We start from the raw sequence: 17,830 nt of genomic DNA, 5'->3' as shown, positions 1-17,830 counted from the left end.
AAATAAAAATAAATAAATAAATAAAAAATGATAACAACACAAAAAAAATAAAAGAAGAAGACGTAAAAAGCCAGGTTTCAGGGTCTAGCATTAAATGACCATTCCCCGTTTCAAAATGCATCCTTCGAGTCAGCACAAACCATGCCTTTCCAGTGTAGATTGGAGCCGAGGTAGTCGAATCGCCCCGTTTGCTGGAGGACGATTTTCCGTCATCTCAAGGAAAGGACGTAAAAGAGGGCGCGCACGAAAGCTGCTGTGTGGGCTCGTCCGGGATTTGAACCCGGGACATCTCGCACCCTAAGCGAGAATCATACCCCTAGACCAACGAGCCAGACAGCTGGCAGCTGATCCGGGCCCGGTGATCGGAAGAAGAGAAAGTTTGGCAGGGAGGCTAAAGGGACGTCGAGCGACAAAGCCTCTCGCTCTCTGCAGCCAAGCACTGTCGAGAGAAACTTCCCATTGCAAAGCGACGGCACCCGAGTGGCATTTTCTCTGAGGCGGAGCAGAAAGGTAAGGGTCCTCCTAAAACAAGGCGGCGCTGAGCGCTCGGGCTCGTCCGGGATTTGAACCCGGGACCTCTCGCACCCAAAGCGAGAATCATACCCCTAGACCAACGAGCCAGACAGATAGTGAAAGTCCCCCGGCGTGAGCCCGAATGTTGACCGTCAGGAGAACCTTCCGGTTCAAAACCAACAGCTTCTTCCTTTATGGGAGTAGAAAAGGGATAGGCGGCACCATCTTAAAAGCAACGGCCCACAGCGAAGAGCCGCGGCGACGTGTAGCGCTGCGAAGCTCGGGCTCGTCCGGGATTTGAACCCGGGACCTCTCGCACCCTAAGCGAGAATCATACCCCTAGACCAATGAGCCAGACCGTTAGCAGTGGCTCCGGGCCCAGAGTTGAGATGAAGAGAGACTTTCGCACAGGCGCTAAAAGGATGTCGAGTGCAGTCTTGATGGCGGCGGCGATGACGACAAAGCCACTGTCAGGGGAAACGTCCCATTGTAAAGCGACAGCATTTTCATCGAGACGGAGCAGAAAAGGTATTTTGGCAGCCTCCTCCTAAATGAGGCGGCGCGCGTTACGCAGACCGCTCAGGCCAACGGGCTCGTCCGGGATTTGAACCCGGGACCTCTCGCACCCAAAGCGAGAATCATACCCCTAGACCAACGAGCCAGACAGATATCGAGCTGGCCGCGGCGTGAGCCCGAATGAGCTGAAAGTTTAGCAGGGAAGCTAAAACAGACGTCCAGCGGCACGCCGGCGTCTGCAACCTTCCCGTCCCAAGGCAACCGCTTCTTCTTTAATGCGGAAGTACAGCGGGATTGGCGACAACTTCTTAAAAGAGACGCCTCGCAGAGAAGAGGCGCTGTCCAGCTTGGGCTCGTCCGGGATTTGAACCCGGGACCTCTCGCACCCGAAGCGAGAATCATACCCCTAGACCAACGAGCCAGAAACCTATGTGTGCTCTGCCGCCGGACGTGTCGAACTCCTCGAGGATGGATTGTCACTGCAAGCATTCGCTGATGAAACTGCGCGACGATAAAAAAATAAAAATAAATAAATAAATAAAAAATGATAACAACACAAAAAAAATAAAAGAAGAAGACGTAAAAAGCCAGGTTTCAGGGTCTAGCATTAAATGACCATTCCCCGTTTCAAAATGCATCCTTCGAGTCAGCACAAACCGTGCCTTTCCAGTGTAGATTGGAGCCGAGGTAGTCGAATCGCCCCGTTTGCTGGAGGACGATTTTCCGTCATCTCAAGGAAAGGACGTAAAAGAGGGCGCGCACGAAAGCTGCTGTGTGGGCTCGTCCGGGATTTGAACCCGGGACCTCTCGCACCCTAAGCGAGAATCATACCCCTAGACCAACGAGCCAGACAGCTGGCAGCTGATCCGGGCCCGGTGATCGGAAGAAGAGAAAGTTTAGCAGGGAGGCTAAAGGGACGTCGAGCGACAAAGCCTCTCGCTCTCTGCAGCCAAGCACTGTCGAGAGAAACTTCCCATTGCAAAGCGACGGCACCCGAGTGGCATTTTCTCTGAGGCGGAGCAGAAAGGTAAGGGTCCTCCTAAAACAAAGCGGCGCTGAGCGCTCGGGCTCGTCCGGGATTTGAACCCGGGACCTCTCGCACCCAAAGCGAGAATCATACCCCTAGACCAACGAGCCAGACAGATAGTGAAAGTCCCCCGGCGTGAGCCCGAATGTTGACCGTCAGGAGAACCTTCCGGTTCAAAACCAACAGCTTCTTCCTTTATGGGAGTAGAAAAGGGATAGGCGGCACCATCTTAAAAGCAACGGCCCACAGCGAAGAGCCGCGGCGACGTGTAGCGCTGCGAAGCTCGGGCTCGTCCGGGATTTGAACCCGGGACCTCTCGCACCCTAAGCGAGAATCATACCCCTAGACCAACGAGCCAGACCGTTAGCAGTGGCTCCGGGCCCAGAGTTGAGATGAAGAGAGACTTTCGCACAGGCGCTAAAAGGATGTCGAGTGCAGTCTTGATGGCGGCGGCGATGACGACAAAGCCACTGTCAGGGGAAACGTCCCATTGTAAAGCGACAGCATTTTCATCGAGACGGAGCAGAAAAGGTATTTTGGCAGCCTCCTCCTAAATGAGGCGGCGCGCGTTACGCAGACCGCTCAGGCCAACGGGCTCGTCCGGGATTTGAACCCGGGACCTCTCGCACCCAAAGCGAGAATCATACCCGTAGACCAACGAGCCAGACAGATATCAAGCTGGCCGCGGCGTGAGCCCGAATGAGCTGAAAGTTTAGCAGGGAAGCTAAAACAGACGTCCAGCGGCACGCCGGCGCCTGCAACCTTCCCGTCCCAAGGCAACCGCTTCTTCTTTAATGCGGAAGTACAGCGGGATTGGCGACAACTTCTTAAAAGAGACGCCTCGCAGAGAAGAGGCGCTGTCCAGCTTGGGCTCGTCCGGGATTTGAACCCGGGACCTCTCGCACCCGAAGCGAGAATCATACCCCTAGACCAACGAGCCAGAAACCTATGTGTGCTCTGCCGCCGGACGTGTCGAACTCCTCGAGGATGGATTGTCACTGCAAGCATTCGCTGATGAAACTGCGCGACGATAAAAAAATAAAAATAAATAAATAAATAAAAAATGATAACAACACAAAAAAAAATAAAAGAAGAAGACGTAAAAAGCCAGGTTTCAGGGTCTAGCATTAAATGACCATTCCCCGTTTCAAAATGCATCCTTCGAGTCAGCACAAACCATGCCTTTCCAGTGTAGATTGGAGCCGAGGTAGTCGAATCGCCCCGTTTGCTGGAGGACGATTTTCCGTCATCTCAAGGAAAGGACGTAAAAGAGGGCGCGCACGAAAGCTGCTGTGTGGGCTCGTCCGGGATTTGAACCCGGGACCTCTCGCACCCTAAGCGAGAATCATACCCCTAGACCAACGAGCCAGACAGCTGGCATCTGATCCGGGCCCGGTGATCGGAAGAAGAGAAAGTTTAGCAGGGAGGCTAAAGGGACGTCGAGCGACAAAGCCTCTCGCTCTCTGCAGCCAAGCACTGTCGAGAGAAACTTCCCATTGCAAAGCGACGGCACCCGAGTGGCATTTTCTCTGAGGCGGAGCAGAAAGGTAAGGGTCCTCCTAAAATAAGGCGGCGCTGAGCGCTCGGGCTCGTCCGGGATTTGAACCCGGGACCTCTCGCACCCAAAGCGAGAATCATACCCCTAGACCAACGAGCCAGACAGATAGTGAAAGTCCCCCGGCGTGAGCCCGAATGTTGACCGTCAGGAGAACCTTCCGGTTCAAAACCAACAGCTTCTTCCTTTATGGGAGTAGAAAAGGGATAGGCGGCACCATCTTAAAAGCAACGGCCCACAGCGAAGAGCCGCGGCGACGTGTAGCGCTGCGAAGCTCGGGATCGTCCGGGATTTGAACCCGGGACCTCTCGCACCCTAAGCGAGAATCATACCCCTAGACCAACGAGCCAGACCGTTAGCAGTGGCTCCGGGCCCAGAGTTGAGATGAAGAGAGACTTTCGCACAGGCGCTAAAAGGATGTCGAGTGCAGTCTTGATGGCGGCGGCGATGACGACAAAGCCACTGTCAGGGGAAACGTCCCATTGTAAAGCGACAGCATTTTCATCGAGACGGAGCAGAAAAGGTATTTTGGCAGCCTCCTCCTAAATGAGGCGGCGCGCGTTACGCAGAACGCTCAGGCCAACGGGCTCGTCCGGGATTTGAACCCGGGACCTCTCGCACCCAAAGCGAGAATCATACCCCTAGACCAACGAGCCAGACAGATATCGAGCTGGCCGCGGCGTGAGCCCGAATGAGCTGAAAGTTTAGCAGGGAAGCTAAAACAGACGTCCAGCGGCACGCCGGCGTCTGCAACCTTCCCGTCCCAAGGCAACCGCTTCTTCTTTAATGCGGAAGTACAGCGGGATTGGCGACAACTTCTTAAAAGAGACGCCTCGCAGAGAAGAGGCGCTGTCCAGCTTGGGCTCGTCCGGGATTTGAACCCGGGACCTCTCGCACCCGAAGCGAGAATCATACCCCTAGACCAACGAGCCAGAAACCTATATGTGCACTGCCGCCGGACGTGTCGAACTCCTCGAGGATGGATTGTCATTGCAAGCATTCGCTGATGAAACTGCGCGACGATAAAAAAATAAAAATAAATAAATAAATAAAAAATGATAACAACACAAAAAAAATAAAAGAAGAAGACGTAAAAAGCCAGGTTTCAGGGTCTAGCATTAAATGACCATTCCCCGTTTCAAAATGCATCCTTCGAGTCAGCACAAACCATGCCTTTCCAGTGTAGATTGGAGCCGAGGTAGTCGAATCGCCCCGTTTGCTGGAGGACGATTTTCCGTCATCTCAAGGAAAGGACGTAAAAGAGGGCGCGCACGAAAGCTGCTGTGTGGGCTCGTCTGGGATTTGAACCCGGGACCTCTCGCACCCTAAGCGAGAATCATACCCCTAGACCAACGAGCCAGACAGCTGGCAGCTGTTCCGGGCCCGGTGATCGGAAGAAGAGAAAGTTTAGCAGGGAGGCTAAAGGGACGTCGAGCGACAAAGCCTCTCGCTCTCTGCAGCCAAGCACTGTCGAGAGAAACTTCCCATTGCAAAGCGACGGCACCCGAGTGGCATTTTCTCTGAGGCGGAGCAGAAAGGTAAGGGTCCTCCTAAAATAAGGCGGCGCTGAGCGCTCGGGCTCGTCCGGGATTTGAACCCGGGACCTCTCGCACCCAAAGCGAGAATCATACCCCTAGACCAACGAGCCAGACAGATAGTGAAAGTCCCCCGGCGTGAGCCCGAATGTTGACCGTCAGGAGAACCTTCCGGTTCAAAACCAACAGCTTCTTCCTTTATGGGAGTAGAAAAGGGATAGGCGGCACCATCTTAAAAGCAACGGCACACAGCGAAGAGCCGCGGCGACGTGTAGCGCTGCAAAGCTCGGGCTCGTCCGGGATTTGAACCCGGGACCTCTCGCACCCTAAGCGAGAATCATACCCCTAGACCAACGAGCCAGACCGTTAGCAGTGGCTCCGGGCCCAGAGTTGAGATGAAGAGAGACTTTCGCACAGGCGCTAAAAGGATGTCGAGTGCAGTCTTGATGGCGGCGGCGATGACGACAAAGCCACTGTCAGGGGAAACGTCCCATTGTAAAGCGACAGCATTTTCATCGAGACGGAGCAGAAAAGGTATTTTGGCAGCCTCCTCCTAAATGAGGCGGCGCGCGTTACGCAGACCGCTCAGGCCAACGGGCTCGTCCGGGATTTGAACCCGGGACCTCTCGCACCCAAAGCGAGAATCATACCCCTAGACCAACGAGCCAGACAGATATCGAGCTGGCCGCGGCGTGAGCCCGAATGAGCTGAAAGTTTAGCAGGGAAGCTAAAACAGACGTCCAGCGGCACGCCGGCGTCTGCAACCTTCCCGTCCCAAGGCAACCGCTTCTTCTTTAATGCGGAAGTACAGCGGGATTGGCGACAACTTCTTAAAAGAGACGCCTCGCAGAGAAGAGGCGCTGTCCAGCTTGGGCTCGTCCGGGATTTGAACCCGGGACCTCTCGCACCCGAAGCGAGAATCATACCCCTAGACCAACAAGCCAGAAACCTATGTGTGCTCTGCCGCCGGACGTGTCGAACTCCTCGAGGATGGATTGTCACTGCAAGCATTCGCTGATGAAACTGCGCGACGATAAAAAAATAAAAAATAAATAAATAAATAAAAAATGATAACAACACAAAAAAAATAAAAGAAGAAGACGTAAAAAGCCAGGTTTCAGGGTCTAGCATTAAATGACCATTCCCCGTTTCAAAATGCATCCTTCGAGTCAGCACAAACCATGCCTTTCCAGTGTAGATTGGAGCCGAGGTAGTCGAATCGCCCCGTTTGCTGGAGGACGATTTTCCGTCATCTCAAGGAAAGGACGTAAAAGAGGGCGCGCACGAAAGCTGCTGTGTGGGCTCGTCTGGGATTTGAACCCGGGACCTCTCGCACCCTAAGCGAGAATCATACCCCTAGACCAACGAGCCAGACAGCTGGCAGCTGATCCGGGCCCGGTGATCGGAAGAAGAGAAAGTTTAGCAGGGAGGCTAAAGGGACGTCGAGCGACAAAGCCTCTCGCTCTCTGCAGCCAAGCACTGTCGAGAGAAACTTCCCATTGCAAAGCGACGGCACCCGAGTGGCATTTTCTCTGAGGCGGAGCAGAAAGGTAAGGGTCCTCCTAAAATAAGGCGGCGCTGAGCGCTCGGGCTCGTCCGGGATTTGAACCCGGGACCTCTCGCACCCAAAGCGAGAATCATACCCCTAGACCAACGAGCCAGACAGATAGTGAAAGTCCCCCGGCGTGAGCCCGAATGTTGACCGTCAGGAGAACCTTCCGGTTCAAAACCAACAGCTTCTTCCTTTATGGGAGTAGAAAAGGGATAGGCGGCACCATCTTAAAAGCAACGGCCCACAGCGAAGAGCCGCGGCGACGTGTAGCGCTGCGAAGCTCGGGCTTGTCCGGGATTTGAACCCGGGACCTCTCGCACCCTAAGCGAGAATCATACCCCTAGACCAACGAGCCAGACCGTTAGCAGTGGCTCCGGGCCCAGAGTTGAGATGAAGAGAGACTTTCGCACAGGCGCTAAAAGGATGTCGAGTGCAGTCTTGATGGCGGCGGCGATGACGACAAAGCCACTGTCAGGGGAAACGTCCCATTGTAAAGCGACAGCATTTTCATCGAGACGGAGCAGAAAAGGTATTTTGGCAGCCTCCTCCTAAATGAGGCGGCGCGCGTTACGCAGACCGCTCAGGCCAACGGGCTCGTCCGGGATTTGAACCCGGGACCTCTCGCACCCAAAGCGAGAATCATACCCCTAGACCAACGAGCCAGACAGATATCGAGCTGGCCGCGGCGTGAGCCCGAATGAGCTGAAAGTTTAGCAGGGAAGCTAAAACAGACGTCCAGCGGCACGCCGGCGTCTGCAACCTTCCCGTCCCAAGGCAACCGCTTCTTCTTTAATGCGGAAGTACAGCGGGATTGGCGACAACTTCTTAAAAGAGACGCCTCGCAGAGAAGAGGCGCTGTCCAGCTTGGGCTCGTCCGGGATTTGAACCCGGGACCTCTCGCACCCGAAGCGAGAATCATACCCCTAGACCAACGAGCCAGAAACCTATGTGTGATCTGCCGCCGGACGTGTCGAACTCCTCGAGGATGGATTGTCACTGCAAGCATTCGCTGATGAAACTGCGCGACGATAAAAAAATAAAAAATAAATAAATAAATAATGATAACAACACAAAAAAAATAAAAGAAGAAGACGTAAAAAGCCAGGTTTCAGGGTCTAGCATTAAATGACCATTCCCCGTTTCAAAATGCATCCTTCGAGTCAGCACAAACCATGCCTTTCCAGTGTAGATTGGAGCCGAGGTAGTCGAATCGCCCCGTTTGCTGGAGGACGATTTTCCGTCATCTCAAGGAAAGGACGTAAAAGAGGGCGCGCACGAAAGCTGCTGTGTGGGCTCGTCCGGGATTTGAACCCGGGACCTCTCGCACCCTAAGCGAGAATCATACCCCTAGACCAACGAGCCAGACAGCTGGCAGCTGATCCGGGCCCGGTGATCGGAAGAAGAGAAAGTTTAGCAGGGAGGCTAAAGGGACGTCGAGCGACAAAGCCTCTCGCTCTCTGCAGCCAAGCACTGTCGAGAGAAACTTCCCATTGCAAAGCGACGGCACCCGAGTGGCATTTTCTCTGAGGCGGAGCAGAAAGGTAAGGGTCCTCCTAAAATAAGGCGGCGCTGAGCGCTCGGGCTCGTCCGGGATTTGAACCCGGGACCTCTCGCACCCAAAGCGAGAATCATACCCCTAGACCAACGAGCCAGACAGATAGTGAAAGTCCCCCGGCGTGAGCCCGAATGTTGACCGTCAGGAGAACCTTCCGGTTCAAAACCAACAGCTTCTTCCTTTATGGGAGTAGAAAAGGGATAGGCGGCACCATCTTAAAAGCAACGGCCCACAGCGAAGAGCCGCGGCGACGTGTAGCGCTGCGAAGCTCGGGCTGGTCCGGGATTTGAACCCGGGACCTCTCGCACCCTAAGCGAGAATCATACCCCTAGACCAACGAGCCAGACCGTTAGCGGTGGCTCCGGGCCCAGAGTTGAGATGAAGAGAGACTTTCGCACAGGCGCTAAAAGGATGTCGAGTGCAGTCTTGATGGCGGCGGCGATGACGACAAAGCCACTGTCAGGGGAAACGTCCCATTGTAAAGCGACAGCATTTTCATCGAGACGGAGCAGAAAAGGTATTTTGGCAGCCTCCTCCTAAATGAGGCGGCGCGCGTTACGCAGACCGCTCAGGCCAACGGGCTCGTCCGGGATTTGAACCCGGGACCTCTCGCACCCAAAGCGAGAATCATACCCCTAGACCAACGAGCCAGACAGATATCGAGCTGGCCGCGGCGTGAGCCCGAATGAGCTGAAAGTTTAGCAGGGAAGCTAAAACAGACGTCCAGCGGCACGCCGGCGTCTGCAACCTTCCCGTCCCAAGGCAACCGCTTCTTCTTTAATGCGGAAGTACAGCGGGATTGGCGACAACTTCTTAAAAGAGACGCCTCGCAGAGAAGAGGCGCTGTCCAGCTTGGGCTCGTCCGGGATTTGAACCCGGGACCTCTCGCACCCGAAGCGAGAATCATACCCCTAGACCAACAAGCCAGAAACCTATGTGTGCTCTGCCGCCGGACGTGTCGAACTCCTCGAGGATGGATTGTCACTGCAAGCATTCGCTGATGAAACTGCGCGACGATAAAAAAATAAAAAATAAATAAATAAATAAAAAATGATAACAACACAAAAAAAATAAAAGAAGAAGACGTAAAAAGCCAGGTTTCAGGGTCTAGCATTAAATGACCATTCCCCGTTTCAAAATGCATCCTTCGAGTCAGCACAAACCATGCCTTTCCAGTGTAGATTGGAGCCGAGGTAGTCGAATCGCCCCGTTTGCTGGAGGACGATTTTCCGTCATCTCAAGGAAAGGACGTAAAAGAGGGCGCGCACGAAAGCTGCTGTGTGGGCTCGTCTGGGATTTGAACCCGGGACCTCTCGCACCCTAAGCGAGAATCATACCCCTAGACCAACGAGCCAGACAGCTGGCAGCTGATCCGGGCCCGGTGATCGGAAGAAGAGAAAGTTTAGCAGGGAGGCTAAAGGGACGTCGAGCGACAAAGCCTCTCGCTCTCTGCAGCCAAGCACTGTCGAGAGAAACTTCCCATTGCAAAGCGACGGCACCCGAGTGGCATTTTCTCTGAGGCGGAGCAGAAAGGTAAGGGTCCTCCTAAAATAAGGCGGCGCTGAGCGCTCGGGCTCGTCCGGGATTTGAACCCGGGACCTCTCGCACCCAAAGCGAGAATCATACCCCTAGACCAACGAGCCAGACAGATAGTGAAAGTCCCCCGGCGTGAGCCCGAATGTTGACCGTCAGGAGAACCTTCCGGTTCAAAACCAACAGCTTCTTCCTTTATGGGAGTAGAAAAGGGATAGGCGGCACCATCTTAAAAGCAACGGCCCACAGCGAAGAGCCGCGGCGACGTGTAGCGCTGCGAAGCTCGGGCTCGTCCGGGATTTGAACCCGGGACCTCTCGCACCCTAAGCGAGAATCATACCCCTAGACCAACGAGCCAGACCGTTAGCAGTGGCTCCGGGCCCAGAGTTGAGATGAAGAGAGACTTTCGCACAGGCGCTAAAAGGATGTCGAGTGCAGTCTTGATGGCGGCGGCGATGACGACAAAGCCACTGTCAGGGGAAACGTCCCATTGTAAAGCGACAGCATTTTCATCGAGACGGAGCAGAAAAGGTATTTTGGCAGCCTCCTCCTAAATGAGGCGGCGCGCGTTACGCAGACCGCTCAGGCCAACGGGCTCGTCCGGGATTTGAACCCGGGACCTCTCGCACCCAAAGCGAGAATCATACCCCTAGACCAACGAGCCAGACAGATATCGAGCTGGCCGCGGCGTGAGCCCGAATGAGCTGAAAGTTTAGCAGGGAAGCTAAAACAGACGTCCAGCGGCACGCCGGCGTCTGCAACCTTCCCGTCCCAAGGCAACCGCTTCTTCTTTAATGCGGAAGTACAGCGGGATTGGCGACAACTTCTTAAAAGAGACGCCTCGCAGAGAAGAGGCGCTGTCCAGCTTGGGCTCGTCCGGGATTTGAACCCGGGACCTCTCGCACCCGAAGCGAGAATCATACCCCTAGACCAACGAGCCAGAAACCTATGTGTGCTCTGCCGCCGGACGTGTCGAACTCCTCGAGGATGGATTGTCACTGCAAGCATTCGCTGATGAAACTGCGCGACGATAAAAAAATAAAAAATAAATAAATAAATAATGATAACAACACAAAAAAAATAAAAGAAGAAGACGTAAAAAGCCAGGTTTCAGGGTCTAGCATTAAATGACCATTCCCCGTTTCAAAATGCATCCTTCGAGTCAGCACAAACCATGCCTTTCCAGTGTAGATTGGAGCCGAGGTAGTCGAATCGCCCCGTTTGCTGGAGGACGATTTTCCGTCATCTCAAGGAAAGGACGTAAAAGAGGGCGCGCACGAAAGCTGCTGTGTGGGCTCGTCCGGGATTTGAACCCGGGACCTCTCGCACCCTAAGCGAGAATCATACCCCTAGACCAACGAGCCAGACAGCTGGCAGCTGATCCGGGCCCGGTGATCGGAAGAAGAGAAAGTTTAGCAGGGAGGCTAAAGGGACGTCGAGCGACAAAGCCTCTCGCTCTCTGCAGCCAAGCACTGTCGAGAGAAACTTCCCATTGCAAAGCGACGGCACCCGAGTGGCATTTTCTCTGAGGCGGAGCAGAAAGGTAAGGGTCCTCCTAAAATAAGGCGGCGCTGAGCGCTCGGGCTCGTCCGGGATTTGAACCCGGGACCTCTCGCACCCAAAGCGAGAATCATACCCCTAGACCAACGAGCCAGACAGATAGTGGAAGTCCCCCGGCGTGAGCCCGAATGTTGACCGTCAGGAGAACCTTCCGGTTCAAAACCAACAGCTTCTTCCTTTATGGGAGTAGAAAAGGGATAGGCGGCACCATCTTAAAAGCAACGGCCCACAGCGAAGAGCCGCGGCGACGTGTAGCGCTGCGAAGCTCGGGCTCGTCCGGGATTTGAACCCGGGACCTCTCGCACCCTAAGCGAGAATCATACCCCTAGACCAACGAGCCAGACCGTTAGCAGTGGCTCCGGGCCCAGAGTTGAGATGAAGAGAGACTTTCGCACAGGCGCTAAAAGGATGTCGAGTGCAGTCTTGATGGCGGCGGCGATGACGACAAAACCACTGTCAGGGGAAACGTCCCATAAGCGAGAATCATACCCCTAGACCAACGAGCCAGACAGCTGGCAGCTGATCCGGGCCCGGTGATCGGAAGAAGAGAAAGTTTAGCAGGGAGGCTAAAGGGACGTCGAGCGACAAAGCCTCTCGCTCTCTGCAGCCAAGCACTGTCGAGAGAAACTTCCCATTGCAAAGCGACGGCACCCGAGTGGCATTTTCTCTGAGGCGGAGCAGAAAGGTAAGGGTCCTCCTAAAATAAGGCGGCGCTGAGCGCTCGGGCTCGTCCGGGATTTGAACCCGGGACCTCTCGCACCCAAAGCGAGAATCATACCCCTAGACCAACGAGCCAGACAGATAGTGAAAGTCCCCCGGCGTGAGCCCGAATGTTGACCGTCAGGAGAAGCTTCCGGTTCAAAACCAACAGCTTCTTCCTTTATGGGAGTAGAAAAGGGATAGGCGGCACCATCTTAAAAGCAACGGCCCACAGCGAAGAGCCGCGGCGACGTGTAGCGCTGCGAAGCTCGGGCTCGTCCGGGATTTGAACCCAGGACCTCTCGCACCCTAAGCGAGAATCATACCCCTAGACCAACGAGCCAGACCGTTAGCAGTGGCTCCGGGCCCAGAGTTGAGATGAAGAGAGACTTTCGCACAGGCGCTAAAAGGATGTCGAGTGCAGTCTTGATGGCGGCGGCGATGACGACAAAGCCACTGTCAGGGGAAACGTCCCATTGTAAAGCGACAGCATTTTCATCGAGACGGAGCAGAAAAGGTATTTTGGCAGCCTCCTCCTAAATGAGGCGGCGCGCGTTACGCAGACGGCTCAGGCCAACGGGCTCGTCCGGGATTTGAACCCGGGACCTCTCGCACCCAAAGCGAGAATCATACCCCTAGACCAACGAGCCAGACAGATATCGAGCTGGCCGCGGCGTGAGCCCGAATGAGCTGAAAGTTTAGCAGGGAAGCTAAAACAGACGTCCAGCGGCACGCCGGCGTCTGCAACCTTCCCGTCCCAAGGCAACCGCTTCTTCTTTAATGCGGAAGTACAGCGGGATTGGCGACAACTTCTTAAAAGAGACGCCTCGCAGAGAAGAGGCGCTGTCCAGCTTGGGCTCGTCCGGGATTTGAACCCGGGACCTCTCGCACCCGAAGCGAGAATCATACCCCTAGACCAACGAGCCAGAAACCTATGTGTGCTCTGCCGCCGGACGTGTCGAACTCCTCGAGGATGGATTGTCACTGCAAGCATTCGCTGATGAAACTGCGCGACGATAAAAAAATAAAAAATAAATAAATAAATAATGATAACAACACAAAAAAAATAAAAGAAGAAGACGTAAAAAGCCAGGTTTCAGGGTCTAGCATTAAATGACCATTCCCCGTTTCAAAATGCATCCTTCGAGTCAGCACAAACCATGCCTTTCCAGTGTAGATTGGAGCCGAGGTAGTCGAATCGCCCCGTTTGCTGGAGGACGATTTTCCGTCATCTCAAGGAAAGGACGTAAAAGAGGGCGCGCACGAAAGCTGCTGTGTGGGCTCGTCCGGGATTTGAACCCGGGACCTCTCGCACCCTAAGCGAGAATCATACCCCTAGACCAACGAGCCAGACAGCTGGCAGCTGATCCGGGCCCGGTGATCGGAAGAAGAGAAAGTTTAGCAGGGAGGCTAAAGGGACGTCGAGCGACAAAGCCTCTCGCTCTCTGCAGCCAAGCACTGTCGAGAGAAACTTCCCATTGCAAAGCGACGGCACCCGAGTGGCATTTTCTCTGAGGCGGAGCAGAAAGGTAAGGGTCCTCCTAAAATAAGGCGGCGCTGAGCGCTCGGGCTCGTCCGGGATTTGAACCCGGGACCTCTCGCACCCAAAGCGAGAATCATACCCCTAGACCAACGAGCCAGACAGATAGTGAAAGTCCCCCGGCGTGAGCCCGAATGTTGACCGTCAGGAGAACCTTCCGGTTCAAAACCAACAGCTTCTTCCTTTATGGGAGTAGAAAAGGGATAGGCGGCACCATCTTAAAAGCAACGGCCCACAGCGAAGAGCCGCGGCGACGTGTAGCGCTGCGAAGCTCGGGCTCGTCCGGGATTTGAACCCGGGACCTCTCGCACCCTAAGCGAGAATCATACCCCTAGACCAACGAGCCAGACCGTTAGCAGTGGCTCCGGGCCCAGAGTTGAGATGAAGAGAGACTTTCGCACAGGCGCTAAAAGGATGTCGAGTGCAGTCTTGATGGCGGCGGCGATGACGACAAAGCCACTGTCAGGGGAAACGTCCCATTGTAAAGCGACAGCATTTTCATCGAGACGGAGCAGAAAAGGTATTTTGGCAGCCTCCTCCTAAATGAGGCGGCGCGCGTTACGCAGACCGCTCAGGCCAACGGGCTCGTCCGGGATTTGAACCCGGGACCTCTCGCACCCAAAGCGAGAATCATACCCCTAGACCAACGAGCCAGACAGATATCGAGCTGGCCGCGGCGTGAGCCCGAATGAGCTGAAAGTTTAGCAGGGAAGCTAAAACAGACGTCCAGCGGCACGCCGGCGTCTGCAACCTTCCCGTCCCAAGGCAACCGCTTCTTCTTTAATGCGGAAGTACAGCGGGATTGGCGACAACTTCTTAAAAGAGACGCCTCGCAGAGAAGAGGCGCTGTCCAGCTTGGGCTCGTCCGGGATTTGAACCCGGGACCTCTCGCACCCGAAGCGAGAATCATACCCCTAGACCAACGAGCCAGAAACCTATGTGTGCTCTGCCGCCGGACGTGTCGAACTCCTCGAGGATGGATTGTCACTGCAAGCATTCGCTGATGAAACTGCGCGACGATAAAAAAATAAAAAATAAATAAATAAATAAAAAATGATAACAACACAAAAAAAATAAAAGAAGAAGACGTAAAAAGCCAGGTTTCAGGGTCTAGCATTAAATGACCATTCCCCGTTTCAAAATGCATCCTTCGAGTCAGCACAAACCATGCCTTTCCAGTGTAGATTGGAGCCGAGGTAGTCGAATCGCCCCGTTTGCTGGAGGACGATTTTCCGTCATCTCAAGGAAAGGACGTAAAAGAGGGCGCGCACGAAAGCTGCTGTGTGGGCTCGTCCGGGATTTGAACCCGGGACCTCTCGCACCCTAAGCGAGAATCATACCCCTAGACCAACGAGCCAGACAGCTGGCAGCTGATCCGGGCCCGGTGATCGGAAGAAGAGAAAGTTTAGCAGGGAGGCTAAAGGGACGTCGAGCGACAAAGCCTCTCGCTCTCTGCAGCCAAGCACTGTCGAGAGAAACTTCCCATTGCAAAGCGACGGCACCCGAGTGGCATTTTCTCTGAGGCGGAGCAGAAAGGTAAGGGTCCTCCTAAAATAAGGCGGCGCTGAGCGCTCGGGCTCGTCCGGGATTTGAACCCGGGACCTCTCGCACCCAAAGCGAGAATCATACCCCTAGACCAACGAGCCAGACAGATAGCGAAAGTCCCCCGGCGTGAGCCCGAATGTTGACCGTCAGGAGAACCTTCCGGTTCAAAACCAACAGCTTCTTCCTTTATGGGAGTAGAAAAGGGATAGGCGGCACCATCTTAAAAGCAACGGCCCACAGCGAAGAGCCGCGGCGACGTGTAGCGCTGCGAAGCTCGGGCTCGTCCGGGATTTGAACCCAGGACCTCTCGCACCCTAAGCGAGAATCATACCCCTAGACCAACGAGCCAGACCGTTAGCAGTGGCTCCGGGCCCAGAGTTGAGATGAAGAGAGACTTTCGCACAGGCGCTAAAAGGATGTCGAGTGCAGTCTTGATGGCGGCGGCGATGACGACAAAGCCACTGTCAGGGGAAACGTCCCATTGTAAAGCGACAGCATTTTCATCGAGACGGAGCAGAAAAGGTATTTTGGCAGCCTCCTCCTAAATGAGGCGGCGCGCGTTACGCAGACCGCTCAGGCCAACGGGCTCGTCCGGGATTTGAACCTGGGACCTCTCGCACCCAAAGCGAGAATCATACCCCTAGACCAACGAGCCAGACAGATATCGAGCTGGCCGCGGCGTGAGCCCGAATGAGCTGAAAGTTTAGCAGGGAAGCTAAAACAGACGTCCAGCGGCACGCCGGCGTCTGCAACCTTCCCGTCCCAAGGCAACCGCTTCTTCTTTAATGCGGAAGTACAGCGGGATTGGCGACAACTTCTTAAAAGAGACGCCTCGCAGAGAAGAGGCGCTGTCCAGCTTGGGCTCGTCCGGGATTTGAACCCGGGACCTCTCGCACCCGAAGCGAGAATCATACCCCTAGACCAACGAGCCAGAAACCTATGTGTGCTCTGCCGCCGGACGTGTCGAACTCCTCGAGGATGGATTGTCACTGCAAGCATTCGCTGATGAAACTGCGCGACGATAAAAAAATAAAAAATAAATAAATAAATAATGATAACAACACAAAAAAAATAAAAGAAGAAGACGTAAAAAGCCAGGTTTCAGGGTCTAGCATTAAATGACCATTCCCCGTTTCAAAATGCATCCTTCGAGTCAGCACAAACCATGCCTTTCCAGTGTAGATTGGAGCCGAGGTAGTCGAATCGCCCCGTTTGCTGGAGGACGATTTTCCGTCATCTCAAGGAAAGGACGTAAAAGAGGGCGCGCACGAAAGCTGCTGTGTGGGCTCGTCCGGGATTTGAACCCGGGACCTCTCGCACCCTAAGCGAGAATCATACCCCTAGACCAACGAGCCAGACAGCTGGCAGCTGATCCGGGCCCGGTGATCGGAAGAAGAGAAAGTTTAGCAGGGAGGCTAAAGGGACGTCGAGCGACAAAGCCTCTCGCTCTCTGCAGCCAAGCACTGTCGAGAGAAACTTCCCATTGCAAAGCGACGGCACCCGAGTGGCATTTTCTCTGAGGCGGAGCAGAAAGGTAAGGGTCCTCCTAAAATAAGGCGGCGCTGAGCGCTCGGGCTCGTCCGGGATTTGAACCCGGGACCTCTCGCACCCAAAGCGAGAATCATACCCCTAGACCAACGAGCCAGACAGATAGTGAAAGTCCCCCGGCGTGAGCCCGAATGTTGACCGTCAGGAGAACCTTCCGGTTCAAAACCAACAGCTTCTTCCTTTATGGGAGTAGAAAAGGGATAGGCGGCACCATCTTAAAAGCAACGGCCCACAGCGAAGAGCCGCGGCGACGTGTAGCGCTGCGAAGCTCGGGGTCGTCCGGGATTTGAACCCGGGACCTCTCGCACCCTAAGCGAGAATCATACCCCTAGACCAACGAGCCAGACCGTTAGCAGTGGCTCCGGGCCCAGAGTTGAGATGAAGAGAGACTTTCGCACAGGCGCTAAAAGGATGTCGAGTGCAGTCTTGATGGCGGCGGCGATGACGACAAAGCCACTGTCAGGGGAAACGTCCCATTGTAAAGCGACAGCATTTTCATCAAGACGGAGCAGAAAAGGTATTTTGGCAGCCTCCTCCTAAATGAGGCGGCGCGCGTTACGCAGACCGCTCAGGCCAACGGGCTCGTCCGGGATTTGAACCCGGGACCTCTCGCACCCAAAGCGAGAATCATACCCCTAGACCAACGAGCCAGACAGATATCGAGCTGGCCGCGGCGTGAGCCCGAATGAGCTGAAAGTTTAGCAGGGAAGCTAAAACAGACGTCCAGCGGCACGCCGGCGTCTGCAACCTTCCCGTCCCAAGGCAACCGCTTCTTCTTTAATGCGGAAGTACAGCGGGATTGGCGACAACTTCTTAAAAGAGACGCCTCGCAGAGAAGAGGCGCTGTCCAGCTTGGGCTCGTCCGGGATTTGAACCCGGGACCTCTCGCACCCTAAGCGAGAATCATACCCCTAGACCAACGAGCCAGACCGTTAGCAGTGGCTCCGGGCCCAGAGTTGAGATGAAGAGAGACTTTCGCACAGGCGCTAAAAGGATGTTGAGTGCAGTCTTGATGGCGGCGGCGATGACGACAAAGCCACTGTCAGGGGAAACGTCCCATTGTAAAGCGACAGCATTTTCATCAAGACGGAGCAGAAAAGGTATTTTGGCAGCCTCCTCCTAAATGAGGCGGCGCGCGTTACGCAGACCGCT

General features: G+C 54.6%; 57 non-coding genes across 57 annotated transcripts; all 57 read right to left on the bottom strand.

Moving 5' to 3' along the window:
- Window positions 1-259: 259 nt before the first annotated feature.
- On the bottom strand, window positions 260-331 carry TRNAP-AGG (transfer RNA proline (anticodon AGG)). Its single transcript has one exon. It is a non-coding gene; the product is annotated as a tRNA-Pro (tRNA).
- A 217-nt stretch (window positions 332-548) lies between these two features.
- Window positions 549-620, bottom strand: TRNAP-UGG (transfer RNA proline (anticodon UGG)). The gene has a single exon. It is a non-coding gene; the product is annotated as a tRNA-Pro (tRNA).
- Window positions 621-795: 175 nt separating this feature from the next.
- On the bottom strand, window positions 796-867 carry TRNAP-AGG (transfer RNA proline (anticodon AGG)). The gene has a single exon. It is a non-coding gene; the product is annotated as a tRNA-Pro (tRNA).
- Window positions 868-1,102: 235 nt separating this feature from the next.
- TRNAP-UGG (transfer RNA proline (anticodon UGG)) lies at window positions 1,103-1,174 on the bottom strand. The gene has a single exon. It is a non-coding gene; the product is annotated as a tRNA-Pro (tRNA).
- A 204-nt stretch (window positions 1,175-1,378) lies between these two features.
- On the bottom strand, window positions 1,379-1,450 carry TRNAP-CGG (transfer RNA proline (anticodon CGG)). Its single transcript has one exon. It is a non-coding gene; the product is annotated as a tRNA-Pro (tRNA).
- A 355-nt stretch (window positions 1,451-1,805) lies between these two features.
- Window positions 1,806-1,877, bottom strand: TRNAP-AGG (transfer RNA proline (anticodon AGG)). The gene has a single exon. It is a non-coding gene; the product is annotated as a tRNA-Pro (tRNA).
- Window positions 1,878-2,094: 217 nt separating this feature from the next.
- Window positions 2,095-2,166, bottom strand: TRNAP-UGG (transfer RNA proline (anticodon UGG)). The gene has a single exon. It is a non-coding gene; the product is annotated as a tRNA-Pro (tRNA).
- Window positions 2,167-2,341: 175 nt separating this feature from the next.
- Window positions 2,342-2,413, bottom strand: TRNAP-AGG (transfer RNA proline (anticodon AGG)). Its single transcript has one exon. It is a non-coding gene; the product is annotated as a tRNA-Pro (tRNA).
- A 235-nt stretch (window positions 2,414-2,648) lies between these two features.
- On the bottom strand, window positions 2,649-2,720 carry TRNAP-UGG (transfer RNA proline (anticodon UGG)). The gene has a single exon. It is a non-coding gene; the product is annotated as a tRNA-Pro (tRNA).
- A 204-nt stretch (window positions 2,721-2,924) lies between these two features.
- TRNAP-CGG (transfer RNA proline (anticodon CGG)) lies at window positions 2,925-2,996 on the bottom strand. Its single transcript has one exon. It is a non-coding gene; the product is annotated as a tRNA-Pro (tRNA).
- Window positions 2,997-3,352: 356 nt separating this feature from the next.
- TRNAP-AGG (transfer RNA proline (anticodon AGG)) lies at window positions 3,353-3,424 on the bottom strand. The gene has a single exon. It is a non-coding gene; the product is annotated as a tRNA-Pro (tRNA).
- A 217-nt stretch (window positions 3,425-3,641) lies between these two features.
- On the bottom strand, window positions 3,642-3,713 carry TRNAP-UGG (transfer RNA proline (anticodon UGG)). Its single transcript has one exon. It is a non-coding gene; the product is annotated as a tRNA-Pro (tRNA).
- Window positions 3,714-3,888: 175 nt separating this feature from the next.
- Window positions 3,889-3,960, bottom strand: TRNAP-AGG (transfer RNA proline (anticodon AGG)). Its single transcript has one exon. It is a non-coding gene; the product is annotated as a tRNA-Pro (tRNA).
- A 235-nt stretch (window positions 3,961-4,195) lies between these two features.
- TRNAP-UGG (transfer RNA proline (anticodon UGG)) lies at window positions 4,196-4,267 on the bottom strand. Its single transcript has one exon. It is a non-coding gene; the product is annotated as a tRNA-Pro (tRNA).
- A 204-nt stretch (window positions 4,268-4,471) lies between these two features.
- On the bottom strand, window positions 4,472-4,543 carry TRNAP-CGG (transfer RNA proline (anticodon CGG)). The gene has a single exon. It is a non-coding gene; the product is annotated as a tRNA-Pro (tRNA).
- A 355-nt stretch (window positions 4,544-4,898) lies between these two features.
- Window positions 4,899-4,970, bottom strand: TRNAP-AGG (transfer RNA proline (anticodon AGG)). Its single transcript has one exon. It is a non-coding gene; the product is annotated as a tRNA-Pro (tRNA).
- Window positions 4,971-5,187: 217 nt separating this feature from the next.
- Window positions 5,188-5,259, bottom strand: TRNAP-UGG (transfer RNA proline (anticodon UGG)). The gene has a single exon. It is a non-coding gene; the product is annotated as a tRNA-Pro (tRNA).
- A 175-nt stretch (window positions 5,260-5,434) lies between these two features.
- On the bottom strand, window positions 5,435-5,506 carry TRNAP-AGG (transfer RNA proline (anticodon AGG)). Its single transcript has one exon. It is a non-coding gene; the product is annotated as a tRNA-Pro (tRNA).
- A 235-nt stretch (window positions 5,507-5,741) lies between these two features.
- Window positions 5,742-5,813, bottom strand: TRNAP-UGG (transfer RNA proline (anticodon UGG)). The gene has a single exon. It is a non-coding gene; the product is annotated as a tRNA-Pro (tRNA).
- A 204-nt stretch (window positions 5,814-6,017) lies between these two features.
- Window positions 6,018-6,089, bottom strand: TRNAP-CGG (transfer RNA proline (anticodon CGG)). Its single transcript has one exon. It is a non-coding gene; the product is annotated as a tRNA-Pro (tRNA).
- A 356-nt stretch (window positions 6,090-6,445) lies between these two features.
- Window positions 6,446-6,517, bottom strand: TRNAP-AGG (transfer RNA proline (anticodon AGG)). The gene has a single exon. It is a non-coding gene; the product is annotated as a tRNA-Pro (tRNA).
- Window positions 6,518-6,734: 217 nt separating this feature from the next.
- On the bottom strand, window positions 6,735-6,806 carry TRNAP-UGG (transfer RNA proline (anticodon UGG)). The gene has a single exon. It is a non-coding gene; the product is annotated as a tRNA-Pro (tRNA).
- Window positions 6,807-6,981: 175 nt separating this feature from the next.
- On the bottom strand, window positions 6,982-7,053 carry TRNAP-AGG (transfer RNA proline (anticodon AGG)). The gene has a single exon. It is a non-coding gene; the product is annotated as a tRNA-Pro (tRNA).
- Window positions 7,054-7,288: 235 nt separating this feature from the next.
- Window positions 7,289-7,360, bottom strand: TRNAP-UGG (transfer RNA proline (anticodon UGG)). Its single transcript has one exon. It is a non-coding gene; the product is annotated as a tRNA-Pro (tRNA).
- Window positions 7,361-7,564: 204 nt separating this feature from the next.
- Window positions 7,565-7,636, bottom strand: TRNAP-CGG (transfer RNA proline (anticodon CGG)). Its single transcript has one exon. It is a non-coding gene; the product is annotated as a tRNA-Pro (tRNA).
- Window positions 7,637-7,988: 352 nt separating this feature from the next.
- Window positions 7,989-8,060, bottom strand: TRNAP-AGG (transfer RNA proline (anticodon AGG)). Its single transcript has one exon. It is a non-coding gene; the product is annotated as a tRNA-Pro (tRNA).
- A 217-nt stretch (window positions 8,061-8,277) lies between these two features.
- TRNAP-UGG (transfer RNA proline (anticodon UGG)) lies at window positions 8,278-8,349 on the bottom strand. The gene has a single exon. It is a non-coding gene; the product is annotated as a tRNA-Pro (tRNA).
- A 175-nt stretch (window positions 8,350-8,524) lies between these two features.
- On the bottom strand, window positions 8,525-8,596 carry TRNAP-AGG (transfer RNA proline (anticodon AGG)). Its single transcript has one exon. It is a non-coding gene; the product is annotated as a tRNA-Pro (tRNA).
- A 235-nt stretch (window positions 8,597-8,831) lies between these two features.
- On the bottom strand, window positions 8,832-8,903 carry TRNAP-UGG (transfer RNA proline (anticodon UGG)). Its single transcript has one exon. It is a non-coding gene; the product is annotated as a tRNA-Pro (tRNA).
- A 204-nt stretch (window positions 8,904-9,107) lies between these two features.
- Window positions 9,108-9,179, bottom strand: TRNAP-CGG (transfer RNA proline (anticodon CGG)). The gene has a single exon. It is a non-coding gene; the product is annotated as a tRNA-Pro (tRNA).
- Window positions 9,180-9,535: 356 nt separating this feature from the next.
- Window positions 9,536-9,607, bottom strand: TRNAP-AGG (transfer RNA proline (anticodon AGG)). Its single transcript has one exon. It is a non-coding gene; the product is annotated as a tRNA-Pro (tRNA).
- Window positions 9,608-9,824: 217 nt separating this feature from the next.
- Window positions 9,825-9,896, bottom strand: TRNAP-UGG (transfer RNA proline (anticodon UGG)). Its single transcript has one exon. It is a non-coding gene; the product is annotated as a tRNA-Pro (tRNA).
- Window positions 9,897-10,071: 175 nt separating this feature from the next.
- On the bottom strand, window positions 10,072-10,143 carry TRNAP-AGG (transfer RNA proline (anticodon AGG)). The gene has a single exon. It is a non-coding gene; the product is annotated as a tRNA-Pro (tRNA).
- Window positions 10,144-10,378: 235 nt separating this feature from the next.
- Window positions 10,379-10,450, bottom strand: TRNAP-UGG (transfer RNA proline (anticodon UGG)). The gene has a single exon. It is a non-coding gene; the product is annotated as a tRNA-Pro (tRNA).
- Window positions 10,451-10,654: 204 nt separating this feature from the next.
- On the bottom strand, window positions 10,655-10,726 carry TRNAP-CGG (transfer RNA proline (anticodon CGG)). Its single transcript has one exon. It is a non-coding gene; the product is annotated as a tRNA-Pro (tRNA).
- Window positions 10,727-11,078: 352 nt separating this feature from the next.
- On the bottom strand, window positions 11,079-11,150 carry TRNAP-AGG (transfer RNA proline (anticodon AGG)). The gene has a single exon. It is a non-coding gene; the product is annotated as a tRNA-Pro (tRNA).
- Window positions 11,151-11,367: 217 nt separating this feature from the next.
- TRNAP-UGG (transfer RNA proline (anticodon UGG)) lies at window positions 11,368-11,439 on the bottom strand. The gene has a single exon. It is a non-coding gene; the product is annotated as a tRNA-Pro (tRNA).
- A 175-nt stretch (window positions 11,440-11,614) lies between these two features.
- TRNAP-AGG (transfer RNA proline (anticodon AGG)) lies at window positions 11,615-11,686 on the bottom strand. Its single transcript has one exon. It is a non-coding gene; the product is annotated as a tRNA-Pro (tRNA).
- A 383-nt stretch (window positions 11,687-12,069) lies between these two features.
- TRNAP-UGG (transfer RNA proline (anticodon UGG)) lies at window positions 12,070-12,141 on the bottom strand. The gene has a single exon. It is a non-coding gene; the product is annotated as a tRNA-Pro (tRNA).
- A 175-nt stretch (window positions 12,142-12,316) lies between these two features.
- On the bottom strand, window positions 12,317-12,388 carry TRNAP-AGG (transfer RNA proline (anticodon AGG)). Its single transcript has one exon. It is a non-coding gene; the product is annotated as a tRNA-Pro (tRNA).
- Window positions 12,389-12,623: 235 nt separating this feature from the next.
- Window positions 12,624-12,695, bottom strand: TRNAP-UGG (transfer RNA proline (anticodon UGG)). Its single transcript has one exon. It is a non-coding gene; the product is annotated as a tRNA-Pro (tRNA).
- Window positions 12,696-12,899: 204 nt separating this feature from the next.
- Window positions 12,900-12,971, bottom strand: TRNAP-CGG (transfer RNA proline (anticodon CGG)). Its single transcript has one exon. It is a non-coding gene; the product is annotated as a tRNA-Pro (tRNA).
- Window positions 12,972-13,323: 352 nt separating this feature from the next.
- TRNAP-AGG (transfer RNA proline (anticodon AGG)) lies at window positions 13,324-13,395 on the bottom strand. The gene has a single exon. It is a non-coding gene; the product is annotated as a tRNA-Pro (tRNA).
- Window positions 13,396-13,612: 217 nt separating this feature from the next.
- TRNAP-UGG (transfer RNA proline (anticodon UGG)) lies at window positions 13,613-13,684 on the bottom strand. Its single transcript has one exon. It is a non-coding gene; the product is annotated as a tRNA-Pro (tRNA).
- Window positions 13,685-13,859: 175 nt separating this feature from the next.
- TRNAP-AGG (transfer RNA proline (anticodon AGG)) lies at window positions 13,860-13,931 on the bottom strand. The gene has a single exon. It is a non-coding gene; the product is annotated as a tRNA-Pro (tRNA).
- A 235-nt stretch (window positions 13,932-14,166) lies between these two features.
- Window positions 14,167-14,238, bottom strand: TRNAP-UGG (transfer RNA proline (anticodon UGG)). Its single transcript has one exon. It is a non-coding gene; the product is annotated as a tRNA-Pro (tRNA).
- A 204-nt stretch (window positions 14,239-14,442) lies between these two features.
- Window positions 14,443-14,514, bottom strand: TRNAP-CGG (transfer RNA proline (anticodon CGG)). Its single transcript has one exon. It is a non-coding gene; the product is annotated as a tRNA-Pro (tRNA).
- Window positions 14,515-14,870: 356 nt separating this feature from the next.
- Window positions 14,871-14,942, bottom strand: TRNAP-AGG (transfer RNA proline (anticodon AGG)). Its single transcript has one exon. It is a non-coding gene; the product is annotated as a tRNA-Pro (tRNA).
- A 217-nt stretch (window positions 14,943-15,159) lies between these two features.
- TRNAP-UGG (transfer RNA proline (anticodon UGG)) lies at window positions 15,160-15,231 on the bottom strand. The gene has a single exon. It is a non-coding gene; the product is annotated as a tRNA-Pro (tRNA).
- A 175-nt stretch (window positions 15,232-15,406) lies between these two features.
- On the bottom strand, window positions 15,407-15,478 carry TRNAP-AGG (transfer RNA proline (anticodon AGG)). Its single transcript has one exon. It is a non-coding gene; the product is annotated as a tRNA-Pro (tRNA).
- A 235-nt stretch (window positions 15,479-15,713) lies between these two features.
- Window positions 15,714-15,785, bottom strand: TRNAP-UGG (transfer RNA proline (anticodon UGG)). Its single transcript has one exon. It is a non-coding gene; the product is annotated as a tRNA-Pro (tRNA).
- A 204-nt stretch (window positions 15,786-15,989) lies between these two features.
- TRNAP-CGG (transfer RNA proline (anticodon CGG)) lies at window positions 15,990-16,061 on the bottom strand. Its single transcript has one exon. It is a non-coding gene; the product is annotated as a tRNA-Pro (tRNA).
- A 352-nt stretch (window positions 16,062-16,413) lies between these two features.
- TRNAP-AGG (transfer RNA proline (anticodon AGG)) lies at window positions 16,414-16,485 on the bottom strand. Its single transcript has one exon. It is a non-coding gene; the product is annotated as a tRNA-Pro (tRNA).
- A 217-nt stretch (window positions 16,486-16,702) lies between these two features.
- On the bottom strand, window positions 16,703-16,774 carry TRNAP-UGG (transfer RNA proline (anticodon UGG)). Its single transcript has one exon. It is a non-coding gene; the product is annotated as a tRNA-Pro (tRNA).
- Window positions 16,775-16,949: 175 nt separating this feature from the next.
- Window positions 16,950-17,021, bottom strand: TRNAP-AGG (transfer RNA proline (anticodon AGG)). The gene has a single exon. It is a non-coding gene; the product is annotated as a tRNA-Pro (tRNA).
- A 235-nt stretch (window positions 17,022-17,256) lies between these two features.
- TRNAP-UGG (transfer RNA proline (anticodon UGG)) lies at window positions 17,257-17,328 on the bottom strand. Its single transcript has one exon. It is a non-coding gene; the product is annotated as a tRNA-Pro (tRNA).
- A 204-nt stretch (window positions 17,329-17,532) lies between these two features.
- TRNAP-AGG (transfer RNA proline (anticodon AGG)) lies at window positions 17,533-17,604 on the bottom strand. Its single transcript has one exon. It is a non-coding gene; the product is annotated as a tRNA-Pro (tRNA).
- Window positions 17,605-17,830: the final 226 nt, after the last annotated feature.

The sequence above is a fragment of the Spea bombifrons genome, chromosome 1, assembly GCF_027358695.1.
Source record: "Spea bombifrons isolate aSpeBom1 chromosome 1, aSpeBom1.2.pri, whole genome shotgun sequence".
NCBI lineage: Eukaryota > Metazoa > Chordata > Amphibia > Anura > Pelobatidae > Spea > Spea bombifrons.
This window is presented reverse-complemented; position numbering and strand designations above follow the sequence as displayed.